We start from the raw sequence: 22,359 nt of genomic DNA on the forward strand, positions 1-22,359 counted from the left end.
CCCCCTAATACTCTGTGGGCCCCCTTCACCACTGTCACCCCGTAATGCTCTGTGGGCCCTCTTCCCCACTGTGTCACCCCCTAATACTCTGAAGGCCCCCTTCCCCACTGTGTCACCCCCTAATACTCTGAGGGCCCCCTTCCCCACTGTCACCCCCTAATACTCTGAGGGCCCCCTTCCCCACTGTGTCACCCCCTACTACTCTGAGGGCCCCCTTCCCCACTGTCACCCACTAATATTCTGTGGGCACCCTTTCCCACTGTGTCATCCCCTAATACACTGAGCGCCCCCTTCCCCACTGTCGTGTCACCCCCTAATACACTGAGGGCCCCCTTCCCCACTGTGTCACCCCCTAATACTCTGTGGGCCCCTTTCCCACTATGTCACCCTCTAATGCTCTGTGGTTCCCCTTCCCCACTGTGTCACCCCCTAATACTCTGAGGGCCCCCATCCCCACTGTGGCACCCCCTAATACTCTGAGGGCCCCCTTCCCCACTGTCACCCACTATTCTGTGGGCCCCTTTTCAACTGTGTCACCCACTAATACACTGAGGGCCCCCTTCCCCACTGTGTCACCCCCTAATTCTCTGAGGGCCCCCTTCCCCATTGTCACCCACTAATTCTCTGTGGGCCCCTTTCCCACTGTGTTACCCCCTAATGCTCTGTGGGCCCCCTTCCCCACTGTGTCATTCCCTAATACTCTGAGGACCCCCTTCCCCAGTCACCCACTAATATTCTGTGGGCCCCCTTTCCCACTTTGTCACCCCCTAAAACTCTGTGGGCCCCCTTTCCCACTGTCAACGACTAATACTCTTTGGGCCTCCTTTCCCACTGTGTGACCCGCCAATACTCTGTGGGCCCTCTTTCCCACTGTGTCACCCCCTACTACTCTGTGGGCCCTCTTTCCCACTGTGTCACCCCCTAATCCTCTGAGGGACCCTTTCCCACTGTGTCACCCCCTAATACTCGGTGGGCCCACTTTCCCACTGTGTCACCCCCTAATGCTCTGAGGGACCCTTTCCCACTGTGTCATCCCCTAATACTCTGTGGGCCCCCTTCCCCACTGTGTCACCCCCTAATACTCTGAGGACCCCCTTCCCCAGTCACCCACTAATACTCTGTGGGCCCCCTTCCCCACTGTCACCCCCTAATACTCTGAGGACCCCTTTCCCCACTGTGTCACCCCCTAGTAGCCTGGGGGCCTCCACCCCTAACTGCATGAGACAATTAAATGAGAGTTTTGAGGCTGGAGAACTAGTTATAAGAAATGTACTCACACTGACTCACTCCAGGTCTCCAGCAGGAAGCTCGCTCTCTCTCTCTCTCGCTCTCGCTCTCGCTCTCGCTCTGTCTCTCTCTCTCTCTCTTTCTCTCTCTCTTTCTCTCTCTCTCTCTCTTCTCTCTCTCTCTCTCTTTCTCTCTCTCTTTCTCTCTCTCTCTCTCTCTCTCTCTCTCTCGCTGCACTGAAACTCTGCAAGCAATCAGTGTTAGATTAAAAAAAAGGGAAAGAGAAAAAAGGAGAGAAGGTGTGCAATTCAATATATTTTAATCAAGTGATAATATATCATTTTCACAGCATATTTCTGGAGCCAGAAAGATAGATACAAAAAGAGGTCAATGCATGTTACATACAATCATACACTTAATGATATACAGTCATTAGTCCACAGGTTATGGTAGTAAACAAAGTAATATAAATAATGTCAGTCCAGATCGTACCGAAGACTAGAGGGGGCTACATCAAAAAAACAACAGATTTAATTCTTTAAAAAAAAAAAATTCTAAAAAATATATATTTAAAATGTAATGTAGGTACATAACACAGAAGACACTGGGAACGATGTTCACAAAAAAGGGGCAAAACTAAGGGATTCATTCAAACCCCCAAGGGTCATCGTCCCCAGGGTTACAATCCAGCGTGTTTCACGCTGGGCAAGGACCCTTCTAATATTGCCTCCGCGGATCCCACCATGGACGACCTCAATCCCCCTAACCTTAAGGGAAGCAGGGTCGCAATCATGGTGGGTCCTAAAATGGCGGGGCAATGTTTTCAATAAAGAAGGGTCCTCCACCATCCGGGCAGCAGCAATGTCCCTCACATGCTCCCTTACACATCTGCGCAACTCTCTTGATGTCAGACCAACATATATGAGTTGGCACCCGCAGGTGGCATAATACACCACATTGCAGGTGCCACAATTCACATATTCCTTAATAATGTTTTAGTACTGTACGCCGACATGAATGAGGCAATGTGGAGGACATTGCTGCACTCCAGACAATTCCCACACTAAAAGCATTCGCTCAAAGATCGAGTAGATTCAAACAAAGATGGTGTTTAGGGAGCATAATGACTCCGAACAAGTATGTTGCGCAGATTTCTAGATCTGCGAGCTGTCATTAATGGATAATCCACCAGTGAATCCCTTAAATGAGGGTCGGTCTGGAGGACAGGCCAATGACGCTTTAAAATGGACATGATGCTCTCCCACTCATGGTTGTAGGTGGTAATAAATCTGACCTTAGACTGATTAGAGGTCATACCCCTGGTCACCTTAGTACGAAGCAATTCAGTGCGAGAAGTGTGCTTCGCTCTAAGGTACCCTGTCTTCATACTCCGGTTGCTGTAACCTCTCTCTCTGAAGCGCGATGCCAAACACAGACACACAACAGCTGATCGGAAGACAGCAGCGCTCCATCAGCACAGAGTCAGCTGTGACCGTGCTGACTCTGTACCAGTAAGAGTGCACTGCTCTCTGAGGAGCAGTGCGTGCCATAAAGATCAGTATTGAAGCCGGCAGGCCATGAGAAGGAGTTGCACTTCACATTGCGCCGATGAGCAGTGCAGCCGGGTACAGAATGAAATGTTCACCCCTCTCTAAGGAGCGTGCACGTGGACGAGATACAGGAGCAGATAGGCACAGTTAATGTGAAGGCGCTGCGCTTGACAAATGAGAAGTGCCGTAGGTGGGCGTGTCCTGGATGGGCGGGCCCACCGGAGGATTCTCCGGTTATCCGGTGGGCCAGTCCAACCCTGCCTATCAGTATGTCTTTGGAGTGTGGGAGGAAACCGGAGAACCCAGAGGAAACCCACGCAAACATGGGGAGAACATACAAACTCCTTGCAGATGTTGTCCTTGGTGCAATTTGAACCCAGGACCACGGGCAGCATTTATACTACTTAGCAACATGACCTTGTTTCCTTTGTTCGTCATGAAAATTGTATTTAGATTTTTTTTTTCTGCCATCAGAGACCATGATTTTCTGTGATTATGGATGGACAGTCACACCAGAGGAATACTTCCTGGGTTTAATGGGTTACTAACAAAATCAAAATAAGAAGTCCGTTTTCTGTACATACAGAATAAATAATAATCTGTGCCAATACAACCTAGTTCTACATCTGCACTGATTTGCAGCTATCCCCTCCCTAATGATGATCCCACATGACTCTCTTTACCCTACTTATCCATCCTCCAGTAGTTCTAATGCTGTTGGACGATTGTGCTCAGATGCACCTGACTCGCCCCCTGGGCCGTGGGGTACCCGGGACCGGGCTTCTGTACGATGCTGGGGGTAGTAGTGGCAACCCGATCCCGTGGCTCAGGGTGGTCAGACCAAATTGTGACAGTCTATTTATAGATTTATGAATGTCCGACTACGCCACCCGTGGATTGCGGTCAGAGATAACCGCCGCTGCGAGGCAGACCGCTGAGGCTGGTGTTGGTGTGCAGCACAGGGGTAGGATAACTCCCCACGGGAAGAGTGTAGCCTCAGGGCAGTGTATATGGATGCGGGGGGTGATAGTGCCGGCCGCAATAGTAAAAGTTCAGAGCCTGTTTCCAACAGTTCTGGGTCTTTATTGTAGATGTTACTAATGACCCAACAGTAGTACCGGGTAGGAATGGGCCTGGGTATCGGACAGTATTCGGGGGAGCCCCACTGGTCAGGGTGAGTGTGTAGGCCTACCGTTTTCTGTATGCTCTTGCTGACTATCCCCCTTTTCGTGGTGTAATAGCCCATGTCCCTGAGCTGGCCGTGTACTTCTCGCCTGTATGGCTTGCGACTCGGGCCTTGGGTACCTTTTGCTTTCTCCTGCTGTACTGGTCCCTCTGTGTGGCGGAGCCTCCAGGCTTCTTAGGCCAAGGGACCTGAAATCCCTCGCGGGTTGGTTCTCTGCTGCTGGGCTTGCAACCCTGACAGCCTCGGACCCCAATGTCCGGTTGTGTGCTTCTCTCAGCCAGGACCGGCTCTCGTCGCCTCTGTCCCTGGCTTGCAGTTTCTCCTCTGCCTCACGGACTCCTCAGCCGCTGCTGACCTGTCCCTCTTCTCTGAGAACCCTTCTGGACACTTCAGAAGTGGGTTCTGGTCTCTCTAACCCTGCCCCAGTTCCAGCTTTTATAGGGGCTGCCAGCTCCCCCTACTGGCCTGGGACAGGAGGTGTTGCATGCTAATTGTCCCTGACCAGGAAACCTCCCTCCTGCTCTCAGACACAGCCTTTAATATTTGTGGCATCCAGGCCTGGGGTGACACACATCTAATGACCCTGTCTAATAAATCATCTGACGGCTGGGTTGTAGCACAGTTCAGCTATGCTATGCTGAAGAACCCACTGATGCCATCCGAATTTGTACCTTATGATGCTGTCTAGTTTATGAAAAACAAGTGCAGATATGACCCTTTCTCATAAAGTATCCCCCAGACCATCTGACGGCATCATCATTGCCCTGAAAGCTGTGTTGTAGCACCGCTCAGCTGTTCTATGCTCAGCTCTGCTATACATGCAGGGGAGATCATGATCATAGCTCTATAGATCCGCATGAACCAATTAAATGTTTTGTAAATAGTAATGAATTGGTCAGATAGTGGTTACCTCATCCATATAAATAAAAACTTTACTGGAATCACACATGAAAAGAACAAATACAAGTTTATGGGTCCATGAAAATCACAGAACGCACATGGATGGCATCAGTGTGGAGTCCGTGTTGTGTCTGTGATTAACTTTGGCTGCAGATCCACATGGAGTTGTCCTGCGGTGCAGATTTTAAATGTGCGACATCTGAATTAAACTGCAGCGTTTCGCTGTGGATTTCACCCATTGCTTCACATAGGATGAATTCCATTGCAAAATTCTGAGCAAATGTGCATGTTAACCATGTGCTTTTTGCCACACATTTTGCCCAAGATTAGCAGCAGGGATTTTTCTTTAATGCGAAGTTTAGCTTTTTTTCACTGATTTGCTACACCTGTAATTTTTCCCCGCTTTCTAGTACACCATATGATAAAATGAAAGGTGTCATTCAAAAGTGCAACTTGTACCACAAAAAAACAAGTTGTGACACAGCTATATCGATGGAAAAATAAAGTTATGGCTCTTGGAAGCAAAGAAGGGAAAAACAAAAGGGCAAATATGGAAAATTGCCAAGTCCGGAAGGGGTTAAACGGCACATTTTCACAGTGAATGCAAAAAAACAAAGTAATGCAGCCACATGTACAGCAGTGTGTGACGTCATCCAGTCTACGGAGCATGCAAGTCCCGGTCCTTACGCGTTTCAGAAAACTCGGTTCCTTCATCAGAGGAAACTGTTAACAGTTAACTTTTTGCGTTCAGGCACGCCACCGACTGGAGCTGCCTGTTCCCTACACTGCAGCTCTACGTGCATCTTTTTTTTCGCCGAGGACCTCCGTACACCCACCGAGTGGGGGTCTTCCTGCTCTTCTTTCAAGCGGATGCAACAAAGAACTTTGCTGGACTGCATAGGTAAATAGGGTAATTATCTACTCCATTAGTGTATTGTGCTTATCACTATGTTTCTTCAGTGTTTAACATGTAACTGGATACACATTGATACATATGCTATAATAGCAGGGTGGGCAAATTAGGCTGATCTCCTAACTTCAATTTTTTCCAATTTTTTCTAAATGATCTTTGCAGCCAGGTTAGTCACCTGCCCCAAAGCTTGCTATTCGGTGTACAATGCACATATACAATCTCTTTTCTTGTTTTTACTTTTTTTATTGGTGTTCATTTACATGTATACTTATTGTGCTGTTGATGTATACATGAAGTTTTTTGAAATTTAGCACACTTGTTGTGTGTCCTATGTGCTTATGGTTTCTTAAACACATCGAAAGCAGACAAAACAGGTTTTCTATAAAAACGACACAAAGCAGCCCAGTAAGTGATACTGTTCCCATGCGCTTGGTTCTGAACACTACTCTCATCATGGTTCCATGCCTGCGCTGCGTTCAGCACCAGCAGGGACTATGATGAGGGTAGTGGTAGTCTGCTCACGCAGTGTCCTCACCTGTAAAAAAAATAATAAAATAATAAAATCCATGCACTCACTTCTCCTAGGTGTCCCCCACTGTATTCCATGTGACTACTGGACTAGGTGGACCTCCACAATATTAAAGGGGGTTACCCACAAAGTTCATTTTTAATTAATGGATCTTAATTTCTGCTATCTTTTTAAGTTTCCCATGATGATGATATAAATGTTCCCCTGCTGTGACCATGCTGCAGCTGTGATCCCATGCTGTCCTGTACACTTTTTTTTTTAATACATCCAATTGTGGAACATATTGATCCAAGATCTATTAATTGAAATGAGCTTGGTTCACGGGACAATCTCAAGACTTGGGCTGCATGGTGATACTTAACTGTGATCTGGGTCTTGCTGCCAAAAATCTCTGCCAATACTAGCATATTACTACCTTTTTTTTTGTTGTGGCCAAAGTCGCCTTGTAGCCCCAGCAGCCAATTGCTGGCCCATTCACAGGATGCTGGGCCACACAACACCTTACCATATCACAACTTAGTGGCTAAAGTCTTTTAAAATAGTCGGTTATGTACTGTGCAATTAGAGCAGGTGTCTGGTAGTTACATGGATGTACAGTGGGTACGGAAAGTATTCAGACCCCTTTAAATTTTTCACACTTTATTTCATTGCAGCCATTTGGTAAATTCTAAAGAGTTCAGTTTTTTTGCTCTCATTAAAGTACACTCTGCACCCTATCTTGACTGAAAAAAAAACAGAAATGTAGAAGTTTTTGTAAATTTATTAAAAAAGATAAACTTAAATATCACATGGTCATAAGTATTCAGACCCTTTGCTCAGACACTCATATTTTAGTCACATGCTGTCCATTTCCTTGTGATCCTCCTTGAGATGGTTCTACTCCTTCATTGGAGTCTAGCTGTGTTTAATTAAACTGATAGGACTTGATTTGGAAAGGCACACACCTGTCTATATAAGACCTCACAGCTCACAGTGCATGTCAGACCAAATGAGAATCATGAGCTCAAAAAGAACTGCCCAAAGAGCTCAGAGACAAAATTGTGGCAAGGCACAGATCTGGCCAAGGTTACAAAAGAATTTCTGCTGTACTCAAGGATCCTAAGAGCACAGTGGCCTCCATAATCCTTAAATGGAAGAAGTTTGGGACCACCAGAAGACTTCCTAGACCTGGCTGACCAGCCAAACTGAGCAATTGTGGGAGAAGAGCTTTGGTGAGAGGTAAAGAACCCCAAAATCACTATGGCTGAGCTCCAGAGATGCAGTAGGGAGATGGGAGAAAGTTCCACAAAGTCAACTCTCACTGCAGCCCTCCACCAGTCGGGCCTTTATGGCAGAGTGGCTCGACGGAAGCCTCTCCTCAGTGCAAGACATATGAAAGCCAGCATAGAGTTTGCTCAAAAACACATGAAGGACTCCCAGACTATGAGAAATAAGATTCTCTGGTCTGATGAGATGAAGATAGAACTTTTTGTGATAATTCTAAGCGATATGTGTGGAGAAAACCAGCACTGCTCATCACCTGCCAATACAATCCCAACAGTGAAACATGGTGGTGGCAGCATCATGCTATGGGGGGTGTTTTTCAGCTGCAGGGACAGGATGACTGGTTGCAATTGAAAGAAACTTTTTTTTTTAATGAAGTGACAGCATTTTAACTAAAATTTTGTTTTCCCGCTGTTAAACCTGCTGATACAGATTTTAGTTTCAGAAGTTTGTCCTGTTACCGATATATTTTGTTTTTATTTAAGTCACAATGTAGAGAGTGGGGTATTAAAGGCATTTCAATTTAGTTCTGTAATGTCAGGAATTTTTCAGAAAACAAATAAAGATGGACTGAAATCTGGTGTCATTTTTCTTCTATATTGAACACTTGCAATGTTTAATAAGCCCCCACAAAGCCAGGGGCGGACATACCGCCCCGGCCCGAAGGTGGAGAGGGGCCCTTGCAGGCAGGAGCATGTGAGAGTGTGAAATGTGATAACAGCAGGAGAGCACTAGGACCCTGTGACTTTTGCCTGGCTGAGCTCAGAGGAGGGGCAGTGCAAGAAACTCTATGTGTTCTAAGAGTGTCTGAGGTGTGAGAGGCTAGATAGGAAGTCTGTGAGAACGGAGCTGCAGGAAGATGCTGTCTTTACACGCTTCCCTGTGGAGTTTGTTTACCCCTTTCTCTCTTTAAGAACAAGTGCTGAGCTGGGGAAAGCTGTGTGGCTCTGTGGAGTTTTGTCGAAGTCCATGCTGAGTGAATTAGAGACTTTGTGCTGGAGAAGTCACGTGTCGAGTGATAAAGGAAGGGATTGAGGAATCCATTTCTGTGACGGAGCACATGGTTGGTGTACTGAATAAGAGTGAGAGATTTCGGGAGGAAAGAAGGTTTCTAGTGCCATTTCTACTGAGAGGATATTGACAAGACTTTGTGAAGAGATCGTCCCAGACCTTAATCTGAGGCTACAGGACTAAAGTCCCCGGCGTGTGGGCTCGGCATCGGCCGAAAAGACAAGGAATTTTTGCTGTTTTTGTGAACTTTGTTTTTGTTTTGGCGCCAAAGTTTTCCGGGACTAGCTGCAGCCACCGTGATTCACAGGCCTGTGATAGACTGCATCTGAGGTTAACGGTACCATAATTTTAAGATACCTGGGTATCCTGATAATAAGGGTATAAGAGCAATTGATATAGTTTCGTGCATTATTATTGTTAATAGGGGTAGGATTGTATTCAGTGTGCCATCTCAGGGGGTCCCCATATACCGCCCTCACTAGACTGACTTTGTGTTTAGGTAAAATTGTTCCAGATCACTAGAATAATTCACATAAACTGGAAACCTTGAGATTGGCACATTGATTTCAGCTCTTGCTGATTGTGTGTATCTAGTAGAGGTAGTGTCCCAGGCAGAACCTTAGACTGATTCATTCAATACAGAATTTTAGTCTAATCCCTGTTTTAGTAAAGAAAGTGTTGTTTATTTCTGTCTCTGTCTCAGTTTGTGACTCACTGGATCTCTCTCGGACCCCCGGTCATTACAAGCGTACTGCCCATAAGGGCAGACAACGCAGCCATTCAGTCCATATTATGGGCAGAAGAGGGGCCCTAAGTCAAGCAGCACCGGGCCCCTTTCACTCCTGCCCCTAATCATTCTGACCCCGGGGAGAGAGCGGAGCACACGGCGCAGAGAGCAGGGCTACAAACAGGGGGCGTGTCCTGCAGGGAGAGAGACGCTGGCCAATGAACGCTTTCCTCATCAGACTGAGGAGAGCGCTCATTGGCTGCAGCCTCTGGCTCCTGCACGATGCCCAATAGTAAGTGTTCACCTCACCTGCAGTCAGGGTCCCTGGGCTGCACAGCACACAGAGGCCATAGTGGAGGAAGAGCAGGACTGACTGTGCTTCTGCTGCTCCCTCCGGTCCTTCCAGCAGTAGCTGCTGACAGAGAAGAGGTGGGAGATTAGGCTCACTGCACAGGACAGCACAGCAGCAGGGGCTGATGTCAGTATACTGTGTCCCCATCCCCCACAGTGGTGTCTGAAGCCCTCTCCACTTCATCTCTGAGCTATGTGGCAGAACTCATGCACAGCTCACATCTGAACACCTGGTATCATAGATTACTGCATGTATGTATAGGTGTGTGTGTATACATGTGTGTCTATATCTGTGTCTATATTACTGTGTGTATACATGTGTGTGTGTATATATGTGTGTGTGTATGTACTGTATATGTATATATGTGTATCAATACAGTATATGTATGTACGGTGTATGGTATATGTGTATGTATGGTATATGTGTGTATAGATATATGTATGTACGGTATACGTGTGTGTGTATGTACAGTGTGTGTGTATGTACAGTATATGTATGTGTGTGTTTATGTATATGTTTGTGTGTGTGAACATATTTGTTTTCAGTTCATGTATTATACTGTGATTGTAAAGAATAGAATAAACCTGGCTCTTTAAAGGGTTATTCACCAAATAATCAAGGTATCCTCAATCCATTGGATCGGGAATAACTTGCTGGTCACTGGGGATTGGACCACTGGGCCCCCCAGAGATTCTGGGAACAGAGCTCTGCAGTGTCGTCCTGAATGGAGCAGAGTTGTGCCTGTTTGGCCTCTGCTCTATTCATTATCTATGAGCTGCTGAGCGCTGCGCTCGGTTATTTCCATCAGCTCCATAGACAATGAATAAAGTAGATACCAGATGATACAGATACCAGACATATAATACAGTGCCTACAAGTAGTATTCAACCCCCTGCAGATTTAGCTGGTTGACACATGCGGAATTAACTTGGCATTGTGACATTTGTACTGTAGATCAGCCTGGAAGTGGGAAATGCACCGCAGCAAATATTGTTTTTTTTTTGTTTGTTTTTTGTTTTTTAAAACGTTAAAAGTTAATTCAGAGTGTCATTTATTATTCAACCCCTCAAACCACAAGAATTCTGTTTGGTCCCCCTAAAGTATTAAGAAGTAGTTCAGGCACCAAGAATAATGAGCTTCACATGTGTGGATTAAAGATCTCTTTTGCCAGCCTTTTCTGACTATTTAAGACCCTCCCCAAACTTTTGAACAGCACTCAGACATGGTCAACATGGGAAAGACAAAGGAGCATTCCAAGGCCATCAGAGACAAGATCGTGGAGGGTCACAAGGCTGGCAAGGGGTACAAAACCCTTTCCAAGGAGTTGGGCCTACCTGTCTCCACTGTTGGGAGCATCATCCGTAAGTGGAAGGCTTATGGAACTACTGTTAGCCTTCCACGGCCTGGACAGCCTTTGAAAGTGTCCTCCCGTGCCGAGGCCAGGCTTGTCCGAAGAGTCAAGGCTAACCCAAGGACAACAAGGAAGGAGCTCCGGGAAGATCTCATGGCAGTGGGGACATTGGTTTCAGTCAATACCATAAGTAACGTACTCCACCGCAATGGTCTCCGTTCCAGACGAGCCCGTAAGGTACCTTTACTTTCAAAGCGTCATGTCAAGGCTCGTCTACAGTTTGCTCATGATCACTTGGAGAACTCTGAGACAGACTGGTTCAAGGTTCTATGGTCTGATGAGACCAAGATTGAGATCTTTGGTGCCAACCACACACGTGACGTTTGGAGACTGAATGGCACTGCATACGACCCCAAGAATACCATCCCTACAGTCAAGCATGGTGGTGGCAGCATCATGCTGTGGGGCTGTTTCTCAGCCAAGGGGCCTGGCCATCTGGTCCGCATCCATGGGAAGATGGATAGCACGGCCTACCTGGAGATTTTGGCCAAGAACCTCCGCTCCTCCATCAAGGATCTTAAGATGGGTCGTAATTTCATCTTCCAACAAGACAATGACCCAAAGCACACAGCCAAGAAAACCAAGGCCTGGTTCAAGAGGGAAAAAGTCAAGGTGTTGGAGTGGCCTAGTCAGTCTCCTGACCTTAACCCAATTGAAAACTTGTGGAAGGAGCTCAAGAATAAAGTCCACATGAGACACCCAAAGAACCTAGATAACTTGGAGAAGATCTGCATGGAGGAGTGGGCCAAGATAACTCCACAGACCTGTGCCGGCCTGATCAGGTCTTATAAAAGACGATTATTAGCTGTAATTGCAAACAAGGGTTATTCCACAAAATATTAAACATAGGGGTTGTATAATAATTGACCCACACTTTTATGTTTAAAATTTATTAAAATTCAACTGAGCAACATAACTTTTTGGTTTGTAAGATTTATGCTTCTGTTCATCAATCCTACTCTCGTTTGCAGTTTGAAGGCTCTAACTTATTTGCATCTTATCAAACCAGCTAAATCTGCAGGGGGTTGAATACTACTTGTAGGCACTGTATATACATGGTTGGAATTTGCCGGTTCCAGACATTATCACGTAACCATGAGGATGCGCTTTTCACACTTGCTGTCATGTGTCAAATAGAGAGTCTCAGCCATATCTTGCAATGTTCTATTCACCAACATAGCTGACACTCTAGTTGTCATCTGACTGCAAGTCTGACTGTGCTGGAACCAGCAGAACCGAATCTTTATCTTTACTGATATATAATTTGTCTCCATGTCAGTGAAAATATATATTTTTAGCGGTGTGGAGGGGCCCATTTACTATGGAGCCCTGTGATTTCTATGCACACCCCTGCTTACAGGGCGGCAATAATGACGGTATCCTGGCTTGTTGCTCGGAGCCCGAGGCTTAGGGGGTCTCACGGCCAGATTTCCCTGATCATAAGCGGCATGCTAGGCAGCGAGGGGGACCCAGGCACATTTCTTGCACAGGGGCCCCAAGCTGTTGTCGTCACTGCATTCTGAGTCTTCTATCCTTTGGATTATGATATCGGAGAGAGAGTGAGACACAGGACAGGATGTGTGTCAAACAAGCTCTAAACTTTATTACAAAGCATGGGTTTTATATTCACTCTGAAGGCAGGAAACGGATTTACCATATATGGTTTGATTATACAATTTTAGCACACAAAGACTAACTTCTATTCTCGTGTTTGTGTTGAAACATTCAATCGGACACATTGAATTAGACACATTAAATCAGATACATTCTGATGACTGGCAAGGACGCATTATTGATTCAAGAAGGAACATTCACAGCTGGTGTTTTTTGACCTAAAGTAACTTTCAGACTTATATAGCATAGATGGGGCCTTTGAACTTAAGGGGCCTCATCTTCTGCTATAACATTCCATCCTTTTGTTCCTTCATTTATCAATATGTTTCTCTATATTTTCTTTTAGTACACCGCTGAATACACATTAGAAAAAGCTTAAAAACCAAATAATCCGCAAGACACATTAGCAAAACCTGTAAAATAGCTTGCACTATACCAGCCAACCACCCACCGATACCTTTAAACCAATTTGCGGGATTTAGAAAGGAAAATCTCTGTGTGGAATTATTGGCCAAGGTATCTGAACAGTTCACCCAAAAGTTTATCTCTTCCCATGAGACTGGAACAGCGAGAAAGGGTATGCTAGTGGACGTCACAGGGGCATGTGTACATATCCAACAATTAGCAATGGTCTGGTTTTGCTCCTTTAGTCCATCGATTAGAGCAAGATGGTGTCTAATGAATCTATTGTCGTCTCCATCCATGGTGCCTAACCTAGTCCATGCACCTGTGGTCGCAAGGATGCAGGTAAGTATAAACAATATCTTCATTCTTTGTCCGCTGGTTCTCCTAGTATCTTTTTATAATGGGACGCGTGGCTCCAGGTCTCTTTTCCCTCTAGCTTAACGGCTGTGCTTGTGGTCAGCAGAACTTGAAAGGGTCCGTCAAACCGTGGATCTAGGCTTTTCCTCACGTGTCTTTTTATAACCACCCAGTCTCCAGGTTGCAGCGTATGGCTGCTAGAGTCTTGATCTGGATCTGGAAGAGAACTGAAGACATTATCATGTACTTGCTTAATCTTTTTGTGTAAAGCCCTCACATAGGAACTTAGCACATGGTTGTTCATTTCTAATGCTTGTGGATAGAAACACCCTAGGCTGGGTACGTTGCCAAACAATATGGAGAGAGTCCAGTATTTTTATTAGGCGTGTATCTTACTGAAAACAGAGCAAGCGGTAAACAGTCCGGCCATGGTTTTCCTGTCTCAGCCATGGCTTTATGAATTTTTAATTTCAATGTCCCATTCAGTCTTTCCACTTTTCCACTACTTTGTGGGTGATATGGGGTGTGGAATGCTTGTTGAATTCCTAGAGCTGACATGACTTCATTCATTATTTCACCTGTGAAGTGTGTACCTCTGTCACTCTCAATTACCTCTGGTACCCCATACCTGCAGACCACCTCCGCAAGCAGTTTCTTTGCCGTTGCCGCAGCCGTGGCTTTGGCAATCGGGAAAGCCTCTGGCCATCCTGAGAACAAATCAATACAGACCAACACATATTCCCATGATCCTGAATTGGCAGCTGAATATAATCAATTTGCAGTCTCTGGAATGGATAGAGGGGCCGGGGTGTGTGTTTGGGTGGTGTTTTAACTACTCTACCCTGATTATGTGTAGCACATATCATGCACCCTTGTACCAGGTTTTCAATACAGGTGGAGAATCCTGGTGCCACCCAATGTTTCTACATCACACTCATCACACCCATTTTAGATTGGTGTGTCGGCCCATGTAGTATCTGGGCAGCTGCTGGGTACAGTGCCCTTGGAAGGCATCGTCGTGTCCCTTTCCCCCATACCCCATTTGCTTCATTCAGGCATGCACCTTCCTTTAACCACTTATCAACCTCCTCCTTTTGAGCCTGAGCCTGCATTTGGGATAAGATGTCCTCCGACACAAAGGGGTTTTTAGGGGCACTTATCTGACGTACTGTTGACCCTTGTTGCGGCTTACAGGCTGCTGTTTTTGCCGCTGCATCTGCCATCGCGTTTCCTCAGCTTACCTGGTCGGTGCGTCTGGTATGTGCTCTTACCTTTATGACAGCTACTTGTTTGGGTAGTTGTAGCGCATCAATTAACTGCTGGACCGCAGCAGCATTCTTAATGGGGTGTCCTGCTGCCGTCAGGAAACCTCTTGACTTCCATATTGGACCAAAATCATGCGATATACCGAATGCGTACCTAGAATCTGTGTAAATGTTAACAATACTACCTTCCGCTAGTTTACAGGCCTCGGTTAGGGCCCTAAGTTCAGCTTCTTGAGCCGATTGGTGTGGGAGCATTGGTTCTGCCTTCATTACTGCATTGAGGGAGACAACTGCATATCCAGTATGGAAGGTACCTGAATCGTCCTGATGACGGGATCCATCTACAAAAAATTCAAAATCTGCATTTTGTAATTCATGTTCAAATACAGTAGGTAAACCTGCCGTTTCTTGTGCCATCATTTGTACACAGTCATGAGGAACTTCCTCTCTTGGATCTTCCTTAAAAAGCCCAGTACCTGACTCCTCCTTCAGATCCGAGAGAGGTAACAAAGTTGCTGGGTTCAGAGTAGTACACCTCTGTAAAGAAACATTGGGAGGCATTAACAGTGCACATTGTAACCTGAGATGACGTGCTGCTGAGAGGTGAGCGGGTTGCACTTGATTCAATATAGTGTAGACATCATGAGGTGTTAGAACGGTGAGCGGGTGGTCAAGAACAATGTCTGCGGATTTGTGGAGTAATAGTCCAACAGCATGCAGAGCACGTACACAGGATGGTGCACCTCTGGCTACCGCATCTAATCTGCCACTAAAATAGGCAACAGGTCTCTGATTGTCACCGTGTGTTTGAGTTAAAACTCCTGCTGCATGTCCAGCTTGCTCATGAAGGTACAGAGTAAATGGGAGCTCATAATTAGGGGTACCCAAAGCTGGAGCGGCCAAAATACGGTTCTTGAGAGAATAAAAACAGTCTATTGCCTCTGATGTTAGTACAAAAGGTGTTGGAGTAAGACAGTCATAGAGGGGCTGCATTAAAACAGAGACGGCATGAATCCACTGTCTGCAATAGGAGACAAGTCCAAGAAAAGTTCTGAGGGCTGCAACATTAATGGGGACGGTGAATGCCTGTACTGCTTGTTTACGTGCATTTGTTAAATGACGAGCTCCTGGTGTAATGCAATGTCCCAAAAAGGTGACTGAAGATTTACAAAACTGAAGCTTATATTTCGATGCCTTGCAGCCAGCGCGATAGAGAAACAAAATAAGCGATATAGTTGCACTATGACATTGTTTCCTGGAGGGGGCACAAATGAGCAGGTCATCGACATATTGCAAAACAACGATATGTGGTTCAGACCATCCCTCCAGTATTTCCTGCAGACTTGCAGTGTACATTGTGGGTGAATTCTGGGCACCCTGTGGCAACACTGTCCATGTATATTGACTACCCTGGAATGTGAAAGCAAACAAGTACTGGCAGTCAGGATGTAATGGTACACTGAAAAATGCATTTGCCAAATCGACCACTGAAAAGCAAAGAGAGTTAGAAGGTATCTGTGACAGGAGAGTATGCGGGTTGGGCACAACTGGTGTTAGAAGTTCTGTGGCTTTGTTAACCAACCGGAGGTCATGGATCATTCTATATGCGGCTGGTTGTCCTGGCACGCTCTTTTTCTTTACTGGGAACAGGGGAGTGTTGCAAGGGGACTGGGTTTTGACTAGGACTCCTCTCTGTAGTAATTTTTGGACTTGCTGGGCTATGGCATTCTCCTGACCCGAGCTAAGGGGATACTGCCTCTGTTGAGGCAAGATTGCTCCTGGTTTTAATTTTACCATTACTGGTTGAACTCTTAACCTACCAACATCTGTTTTGTCTGAGGCCCAAAAATCATGTGGCACAGCCTGCTCTAATATCAGGGGAAACTCATTTGTCTCTTCTATGCTGGCAATATCTAGTGACATAATTTTGCAAAGGGTACTTGGTTTTAAACCTGGGGTCATGGTCACAGTGCCATCGGGATGATACTCTATATGTGCTTGTAATTGGGACAACACATCATTTCCCAATAGATTACATTGGCCTCGGGGCGATACCATGAGCTGGCTATGTACAGTAGCTCCTTGAATTTGCAGGGGAATTCTCTTAGTGACAGGGAGCAGGACAGATGGGGAATTGAAGGGGGTGGCAATGACATGATGTGAAAAATCAGTGTCAGTGTATGGCCAATCACCTTGAGTAATTACTGAATTGTCGGCCCCCGTATCTACTTGGAAATCGATTTCATGTCCCCCTGGTAGGTTCACCTGCACTGTACAACTGGGAGTTGGGGGTAAGGAGATGAGGGGGTTCATGTGCAAGCTACCCTCATCCTATGGGGGCGTTGTTTGGTCGGCTGGAGGACCCGTACTCTGAGCATTTGGATACGGGTTGGTCCTACAGTTCTTTCTAAAATGTCCTGGCTTTTTACATCCGTAACACAGTTTCTGTCCTCCTCCTTCAGTCCGTCCTCTGCCTCTGTTGTTTCTGGGGGTCGTCTCTACTATGTGTATTCTGGCAGCTCTTTTTGCCTGCGCTATGTCATGTTGTGCCCCCTGAGCTATTCTAGCTAAATCTTCTGCCTTCACTGATGTCCAGTCCGGTCTACTTGCTTTTACCTTCTCTGCAATCTCTTTCTTTAGTCCATTCATGAAAGCACTTGCTAATACCCTCTCACTAGTCTTATTCCCGGGGTTGAACCCCATTTCTGACCAGGTTTTCTTTAGTGCATAGAAATAATCCTTAGGATCTTCCTCCTTCCCTTGCACTCTATCTTCTAGTGTAACTTGCTTTTCTGCTTGCCTGTCTTGACATGCTTTTACCAACGCTGCTGCGAATAGGACTCCAGCTGCTGCATCATTAGATTCTGCATCTACGGGTCCGGTCCTATTGGCATACTGTTTTTTTGTCTCATCTATCAACCTATCATAGCGGGCTTCATCTGCCAATTTTCCCTTAATTACCCCCTGCAGATCTATTCTAGTGGCATGGTACGTATCCTGTATGGTGGTGATCATTCTAGCGAAACCCATAGGGGACTGGGATGGGTCTGGCAGCTGGGAGATCAGTGCCAACTGCTCTGAAGGACTCCATGGTCTATACATTAACATTGTACGAGCTTCCTGACCTGGAACCACTGCATCCCCCCCTGCTGCTGCTCCCGGTGCTCCTGGCACAACTACCGTCCTCATTGGGAATAGTCTAGCTGGGTGGGGTCTCGGTCCTCCACATGCCACACAGATGTCTACTGTCACATCTGGGGCAAACCCAACATTTGTTTTCCTGGGAATTCTGGTACTGGGGTGGGGGTGACGTCGGGAGCGGACAGGGAGGAAAATCTGTCATTCCGTTTTTTGTCAGTCTGTAACGTCCGTCTCCTAATTATTCAATCTTTCCTTCAAAATAAGCGCATGCATTCATCCATACATCTACTGTCCCTAACAGACCCTTATCTTTCAGCCATCCATGATAGGAGTTAAAGAAGGATTTCCATTTCTCTCCATTCATCTCTCCATTCTCATTCATTCCCGCTTTACACAATATTTTGTCAATTCCAATCAGTGCCTGTTTCCCTTCTCTGCGTACTACTAAGTCTTTGGCTATAATGCCTTCCTTGGCATTTTGGTTCCCCATTTTTTTCGGTTCTCCTCACCTAGAAGAGACTCCTCAGTCACTTAGACAATGGTCACTTAGACAATGGGCCACAAAGGTTTCTGAACCATTCCACTACTAGCCTCTCTAGGACTTATACGCCAACCAGAAAAACAGACTAAAAACATCAATCCCGGGACACATCCACAACACAATCATCGGATCCATACTTTCATTCTTAGATTCTCCAAAGGATAGAAGGCAGGACTGATCTGAGGGGATTCTACTGGTTCAAAGGGACCTGAGCCAGACAACAATCTGTGAATTACCTGGGGAGCCGACCGCTCGGGGGTGAGGGAGTCTCTTCTATGCAGTGATATAATTAGGTAGAATATAACAGTTATTCTTACCTCAGCGCTGTATATATCACCAACAGAGAGCTTTGCTCGTCCCACGTCTCGGACCGGTCGAGCACCCCTGGGTAGATTAACTCAAGGTCTCTGTTCAGAGAGATAGTGAGACACAGGACAGGATGTGTGTCAAACAAGCTCTAAACTTTATTACAAAGCATGGGTTTTATATTCACTCTGAAGGCTGGAAACTGTTATGATCTGCTACAGAGACTAAGGAAAGACAGGAGATCTGTCCCTACAACAGAACTAAACTAGATCCCTACGATGTAACGGGGAACCTGATCCTGCGATCAGACCCGCTAAAGTCCTCGGCTAGTCTGTACGAAGACCTATAGATGTGAGGGAGGTATCCCTACAAGAACTAGGGACTGGGATAAGTTGGACACCTCCTAGCAGAAATAGTAGCAGTCAAAGACAAACACACAACAAAAAGCATAGAGGTCAGAAGACCTAGCAAAACTAACAGAGAACGGCAACAGAGCACCAAGCTAGCTCAAGAGTAGTAAATACAATGAAGTCCAGCAAGGCAAGGAGGGCGGAGCCGGATTAAATAGGCAAAAATGGTCATGTGACCAGCAAACTCAAAAAAACCTAACAGGAGAGTTCTAACAGTACCCCCTCTTCTAAGAGGATCCTCCGGATCCCCTAGGCCCAGGCTTACCAGGAAACCTCCTGTGAAACGCTCTGACAAGTCTGGAAGCAGAAACATCATCCGCCCTCACCCATGAGTTATCCTCTGGTCCGAAACCCTTCCAAGCGACGAGATACTGCAAACTCCCTCTATACGTCTAGAATTTAGGATGCGGGAAATTTCATATTCCCCGTCCTCCACCACCGGAGGAACAGTGGCAGAGGCGTCACCATCCGACACATCAGCTTTTTTCAATAGAGAAACATGAAACACCGGGTTAATCTTCCAGAACGTAGGAACCTCCAACCTAACAGCAGATTGGTTAACTATATGAAGCACCTTAAAGGGCCCTACGAACTTTGGACCCAATTTTTTAGAAGGAATCCTCAATCGCAGATTCTTAGAGGACAACCAAACCATGTCACCAACAGCAAACAAAACCTCTTGCCGTTTCCTATCAAAGTACCTCTTAGATTTTTTGTTAGCCTCCTGAAGATTACCACACACATCCGTCCAAACTCTCTCCAAATCACCGGAAAAACTCTCCTCCTCAGGCACAGCAGAAACCAATTTGGAGAATGACCCAAAAGACGGATGTCTCCCAGAACAACAAAAAAAAGGCGAACACCCAGCAGAAGAGGATGTATGGTTGTTAAGAGCAAATTCAGCAAGTGGCAGAAACTCAGACCACCCCTCTTGATTGTCTGCCACAAAACAACGCAAGAACTGCTCAACATCCTGGTTCTTCCTTTCTGTCTGGCCATTAGACTCAGGATGATATCCGGATGAAAACGACAAATGAACTCCCAACCTGTCACAAAAGGCACGCCAAAAACGAGCCACGAACTGAGGTCCCCTATCAGAAACAATGTCAGTAGGAACACCATGTAGTCTGACAATTTCCTTGACAAAGGCCTTAGCGAGTGTCTTAGCGCTGGGCAGTTTGATGAAGGGAACCAAGTGACACATCTTGCTAAAACGGTCCACGACCACCCAGATGACCGTGAAACCTTCAGAGGAGGGAAGGTCAGTAATAAAGTCCATAGCCAGATGTGTCCAAGGTGCACTAGGACCTCCAGAGGGCAAAGCAACCCCGCAGCAGGAGCATGCGAAGACTTGGATCTTGCACACACAGTACATTGGCACACCCACTTAATGACTTCCTTCTGCCATCCAGGCCACCAAAAACTGCGACCCACAAGTCTCTTCGTCTCAGAAATTCCTGGATGACCTGCCAACCGAGACTCATGACATTCAACAAACAAATCTCTCCTAAAGGTCCTAGGCACAAACAACCTCCCATGGGGAGTGTTAGATGGGGCATTCTCCTGAGCTTTAAGAATCTCATCCTCCAAAACGGAGTCCAAAGCAGCAATCACAACACCTTCTTGTAAAATGGTCTCCTCTTCCTCCTCAACACCGACCATGGGAGAAAAGCTGCGAGACAAAGCATCCGCTTTAACATTCTTGGTACCCGGGATGTAAGTAACGGAAAAATTAAACCGCGAGAAAAAAAGTGCCCACCTAGCCTGACGGGCATTCAAGCGCTTGGCAGCATCAAGATAGATCAGATTTTTATGATCAGTGAAAACCTGAATGGGAAATTCAGCACCTTCCAAGAGGTGACGCTAGTGTTCAAATGCGAGTTTAATCGCCAGCAATTCCCGATTACCAATATCGTAATTAAGTTCAGTCTCAGAAAATTTCTTTGAAAAAAAGGCACAGGGATGTACTCCATCCTTGTTTTCCTGAGACAACACCGCACCGACCCCCACCGAAGAAGCATCAACCTCAACTAAAAACGGCTTAGTCACATCAGGCTGCATAAGGATGGGAGCAGAGGTGAACCTCTCCTTTAGAAACACAAAAGCTTCAATGGCCTCAGAAGTCCACTGAACCGCATTAGCACCTTTCCTGGTGAGATCGGTCAGCGGTTTGACAATAATAGAAATTTTTTTTATGAATTTTCTGTAATAATTGGCGAAACCCAAAAACCTCTGTATCGATTTCAAACCAATAGGCCTAGGCCATTCCTGCACAGCTTGAACTTTAACCGGGTCCATCTCAAAACCTTCACTGGAGATAATGTAGCCCAAAAAACGAATTCTCTGTACAGCGAACTCACATTTCTCCAGCTTAGCAAAAAGCGAATTGTCCATTAATAACTGTAATACCTCACGTACGCTCCGCCAATGAGACTCCAGATCAGGCGAATAAATCAGAATGTCATCCAAATACACAACCACATTTTTGCCGATTAAAGGTCTAAGGATGTCATTAATAAGATTCTGAAAAAATGCTGGAGCATTGGTAAGACCAAAAGGCATCACCAGATTCTCAAAATGACCCACAGGAGTGTTAAAAGCAGTCTTCCATTCATCACCCTCCTTCATGCGCAACAAATTGTATGCCCCCCGGAGATCAATTTTAGAGAACCACTTGGCCCCCACTAACTGGTTAAATAAATCAGGAATCAATGGCAGTGGGTAAGGATTGCGTACAGTAATTTTATTAATCTCACGAAAGTCCAGACAAGGACGTAAACCGCCATCTTTCTTTTTTACAAAAAAAAATCCAACAGCCACAGGAGACTTGGAAGGCCTAATGTGACCGGCGGCCAAGCTTGTCTGTATGTATTCCTCCAAAGCCTTTCTCTCAGGAATAGTCAGATTAAATAAACGACTTTTAGGAAGAGTCGCTCCAGGGACAAATTCAATGGTACAATCATAGTCTCTATGGGGAGGCAAAATTTGCGACTCCTCCTCAGAAAAAACGCTCCAAAAATCCTGAATAGGTACAGGTAATTCCCCTTTTTCCACAGCAGCAATGCGCCCGTTACAACACTTGTCATAACACTTAGGGCTCCAGGACTTAATTTCATTGGTAGACCAATCCAATACAGGATTGTGCAATTTTAACCAGGGTAACCCCAATATTACTGGAGAAGGCAAATTATCCAATACCACCAAATCCAAATTCTCTTGATGAATACCATTAATAGTGAGGGGAAATTCAC

Source organism: Phyllobates terribilis, unplaced genomic scaffold (assembly GCF_046119375.1).
Source record: "Phyllobates terribilis strain yellow unplaced genomic scaffold, ASM4611937v1 Scaffold_366__1_contigs__length_1906876, whole genome shotgun sequence".
Classification (NCBI taxonomy): domain Eukaryota; kingdom Metazoa; phylum Chordata; class Amphibia; order Anura; family Dendrobatidae; genus Phyllobates; species Phyllobates terribilis.